This window comes from Orycteropus afer, unplaced genomic scaffold (assembly GCF_000298275.1).
Source record: "Orycteropus afer afer isolate SDZICR_OR568_19922 unplaced genomic scaffold, OryAfe1.0 scaffold00360, whole genome shotgun sequence".
Lineage (NCBI taxonomy): Eukaryota > Metazoa > Chordata > Mammalia > Tubulidentata > Orycteropodidae > Orycteropus > Orycteropus afer.
In genome coordinates this window covers 890,359-895,520 of record NW_006921947.1, presented here as the reverse complement: position 1 = coordinate 895,520, position 5,162 = coordinate 890,359, and positions in this window count along the sequence as shown.

The window sequence follows — 5,162 nt, the reverse complement described above, 5'->3', positions numbered from 1 at the left end:
CTTGGAGTGGCTGATGGGTTTGAACTGCCAGCCTTCTGGTTAGCAGTCAAATGCCTTAGGTACTACGTCAATCATCAGTAGCTGGAAAATATGGCCTTGGTAGTAATGATGCCAGAGACCGCGTGATAGAATTTTGCAAGACCAACAACTTATTCATTGCAAATACCTTTTTTTAACAACATAAACGGTGGACCTCGGAAACAGAGTACACAAGAATCAGATTGAATACATCTGTGGGAAGAGGCAATGGAGGAGTCCAACATCTTCAGCCAAAGGCCAGGAGCTGACTGTGAAACAGATCATCAACTTCTCATATGCAAGTTCAAGTTGAAGCTGAAGAAAATTAAAGCAAGTCCATGAAAGTCAAAATACAACATTGATCATTCCCCACCTGAATTTAAAGACTGAGGTATAGATTTGATTCATTGAACACCAGTGACTGAAGATCAGATGATTTGTGAGATGACGTCAAGAACATCATCCATGAAGAAAACAAACAGTCATTAAAAAGACAGGAAAGGAATAAAAGTGCAAAAGGGATGTCAGAAGAGTGTGTTAGGCTGAGTTCTCTAGAGAAGCAAAACCAGTAAAGCTTAAATATACATATAGAGAAAGAGAAATTTATCTTAAGAAAATAGCTCACACACTTATGGAAGCTGACAAGTCCCAAGTTCTTGGATCAAATATCAACCTGGAGGCTTTTCCTGACTCACACAGCTGTAGGGGCTGACAAGCTCAAGGTTGGCAGGTAAGTATACTGGCTGTTGACTCCAACAAATGACGAATCCAAGATCTCCAGGCCGAATGGTGGATTGTTCGCTCACTGACAGTTGTAGGCAGCACAACAGGATCCCAATCCACAGAAGAGTGTCTCTTTTCCCAAGATGTCCATAAATATATTGGAAGCAGGCCACGCCCCTAGGGAAACTCCCTTTCAATGGATTGGCTGCTCAAAACATATATATCCAATCCCATCATGGGAATAACCCACATCACAATTGCTTAAACCACACAGAATTGTAGTCCAGCCAAGTTGACACACAGTTACAACTATCACAGTCCACCCCTTGTCAACTTGGCAGTTGTACACATCTTCTTAGCCATATATAATCTCTAAAGAAGGACAATTATAAATTCATACTTACACCTAACATGATACACTAACATGTGTACAACTGAAATGCATTAACCTTATTTACATTTCACAGTTCATAACAGAAGGAAACAAAAATATTTGATGCACATAAACAATGAAGAAATATAACAATCACAGTCCTCATTTCTGCAACTGGTCATGTGGTCATAGCGATATTCAGAGCTACCTTCTTTGACCACCCATTCTGTATTTCCCTTACCCTCAGCAAGAACCTCAGCTGGCTGTGGTTCTTTGCCTGGTGAGATGACCCAATCCTTCATTCCTGAAGGGTCTGGACCATTAGTAGTCATATCAGAATTGGGTTGCTGTCATTTTCCATGGACTTTAATCACAAGGCATGGTAGTACTAAGAGATGTCCTAAAGAATCTACTGTATTCCAGACATAATCTTCTTTACCTCCATTATGCAATGTCAATCCAATTTCCCCTTGGTAATCAGGATCTATCACACCAGATAGTAAAGTAATGCCCTTCTTTGACTGTTGATCCAGAGGCATGAGGAAGCCAAAATGGCCAGGTGGCAATCTTAACTTCCAGTTCAATGCAATCAGTATTGTGTCTCCAGGTGGGAGTGTTCCTCCCTGTGGGACTAAGATCTCCAGGCCCACAGAACATAGGGTAGCAGGGACAGGAAGCAAAAATTTTTGAGTGGGTCACTAGGGGTAATAGTGAGTGGTACCACTCCCTTTTCCACCTCTTGATTCCTGGACCTGTGAATCCTGGCTATTGGAGAAACAGCACTATATATTGGACACTGGTTTAGAGCATATACAGCCTTCTGGAGAACATTGCCCCAAGCCTTCAAGGTATTGCCACCTAACTGGCACTATAATTGTGTTTTCAGTAGACCGTTCCATTATTCTATGAAGCCAACTGCTTCTGGATGATGGGGAACATGATAAGACCAGTGAATTCCATGGGCATAGGCCCATTGCCACACTTCATTTGCTGTGAAGTGAGTTCCTTGATCTGAAGCAATGCTATGTGGGATACCATGATGGTGGATAAGGCATTCTGTAAGTCTATAGATGGTAGTTTTGGCAGAAACATTGCATGCAGGGAAGGTGAATCCTTATCCAGAATAAGTATCTATTCCAGTAAGAGCAAAACACTGTCCTATCCATGATGGAAGTGATCCAATGTAATCAACCTGCCACCAGGTTGCTAGCTGATCACCCCAAGGAACGGTTCCATATCTCAGAATCAGTGTTGGTCTCTGCTGCTGGCAGATTGGGCACTCAGCAGTGGTGATAGCCAAATCAGCCTTGGTAAGTGGAAGGCCATGTTGCTGAGCCCATGCAAGAGACATTGAAACTTGTTCTTAAATGAAAGTAGCAAAAGTGAATGGAAGAAATGACAAGATAGATGAGCTGAACAGAAGATTTCAAAGGGCAGCTCGAGAAGACAAAGTAAAGTATTATAATAAAATGAACAAAAACCTGGAGTGAGAAAACCAAACGGGAAAAACACACTCAACATTTCTCAAGCTGAAAGAACTGAAGAAAAAATTCAAGTCTCAAATTGCAATATGGAAGGATTTTATGGGAAAAATATTGAATGATGCAGGAAGCATCAAATGACAATGGAAGGAAATCACAGAGTTGCTATACCCAAAAGAATTGGTCAATGTTTGACTATTTCAGAAGGTGGGATATGATCAAGAACCAATGGTATTGAAAGAAGATGTCCAAGCTGCACTGAAGGAACTGGTGAAAAAGAAGCCTCCAGAAACTGATGGAATACATTGAACTGTTTCAACAAATGGATGCTGCACTGGAGGCACTTACTTGTTTATGCCAAGACATTTGGAAAACAGCTACCTGACCAACTGACTGGAAGAGATAGATATTTCTGCCCATTCCAAGAAAAGGTGATCCCACAGAATGTGGAAGCTATCAAACAATGTTGTTAATATCACACACAAGTAAAAGCTTGCTGAAGATAATTTAAAAACAGTTGCAGCAGTATATTGACAGGGAACTTCCAGAAATTCAAGGTGGATTCAGAAGAGGACGTGGAATGACAGATATCATTGCTGATGTCAGATGGATCCTGGTTGAAAGCAAAGAATACCAGGAAGATGTTTACTTGTGTTTTATCAACTATGCAAAAACATTTAACTGTGTGGATCTTAAGAAATTATGGATAACATTGTGAAGAATGGGAATTCCAGAACACTAATTGTGCTCATGAGAAACCTGTACATAAACCAAGAGGGTGTCATTTGAACAGAACAAGGAGGATACTGCATGGTTTAAAATCAAGAAAGGAGTAAGTCAAGGTTGTATTCTTCCACCATAATTATTCAATGTGTATGCAGAGCAAACACTCTGAGAGGAACGTGGTATTAGGATTAGAGGAAGATTCATTAACATCCTGCAATATGTGAGGACACAACTTTGCTTCCTGAAAGTGAAGAGGACTTGAAGCACTTTTGGATGGAGATCAACAACTACAGTCTGCAGTATGGATTACACCTCAACATAAAGAAAGCAAAAATCCTCACAACTGGACCAACAAGCAATATCACAGTAAATGGAGAAAAGCTCAAAGTTGTCAAAGATTTCATTTTACTTGTATTCACAATCAACACCCATGGAAGCAGTAGTTGAGAAATCAGATGCCATATTGCACGGAGCAAATGTGTTACAAAACACCTCTTTAAAGTGTCAACAAGCAAAGATGTCAGTTTGAAGACTAATATGAACCTAATCCAAACCATGGTATTTTCAGTCACTTTATGTGCATGTGAAAGCTAGACAATGAATAAGGAAGATTGAAGAAGATTGGATACTTTTAATTATCATGTTGGCAAAAAATACTGAAAATACCATTATCTGCTAAAAGGACTAACAAATCTGTCCTGGAAGAAGTGCAGCTGGAATGCTCCTTGGAAGTGGGAATGGCCAGACTTTGTCTCACCTACTTTGGTCATGTTATCAGAAGGGACCATTCCCTGGAGAAGGATGCCATGCTTGGTGAAGTGGAGGGTCAGTGAAAAAGGGGAAGATCCTCAATGAGATGGATTGACACAGTAACTGCAATGATGAGCTCAAGTATAGCAAGTATTGTGAGGATGGCGCGGGACCAGACAATGTTTCATTATGTCATACATAGGGTTGCTGTGAGTGAGAGCTGACTAGATGGCACCTAACAACAACACAATGACTTATGTTAGAATACAACCATTTAAACATATAAATTTCCTTCAAAGCACTGCTTTATTTGCTTCCTGCAAATTTGATAGTTTATGCTTTCTTAAATTCAGGAAGGAGAGAAAAAGGCCAGGTGGACCAGAAAGAATGAAGAGTCAGCTGCAAGGATCCAAGTGAGGGGAGGGAACCCAGGTCACGCCCCACAAGTGACAAGGTGGGAAAGCTGGGGGAAGAAGAGACAAAGGCCAGGGAGGCTGGGACAGAGCGAAGAGGCAGAGGCAGGGATCCAGGTAAGGGGAGGTTGAAGAGGTTTTGAACAGCTAAGGGAGACAAACCTGTCTGTCGGTTTGTCCTATTTTGGTGACATGTTGCTTTGAGGCCTGAGGCTGTGCCACTGGTGTTTCAAACCTAGCGGAGTGCACATGGTGCACAGGTTTCAGTGTAGCTTGCAGACTGAGACAGACTAGGAAGAAGGAGGAGGCTATCTACTTCTCAAAGAATTGGCCAGGGGAAACCTTATGAATAGCAGAGAAACACTGTCTGATACGTTACTGCTCAACTTTATGAATAGCCCAGAAACATTGTCCAATACAGAGCACAAGGATGAGCCACTTAGGTTAGAAGGCTCTCAAAATAAGATTGGGAAAGAGCTGCATCATCAGAGTAGAACCAGCTTTACTGATATGAATAAGGTAAAGCTTTCTAGACTTCCATTTGCTGACACAATACAACTCAAATTGAGGAAAAACAGCGGCAAACATCCATTAATAATCAGAACATGGAATGTACAAAGTATGAATCTAGGAAAATTGGAAGTTGTCAAAAATGAAATGGAACACATAAAGATTGAT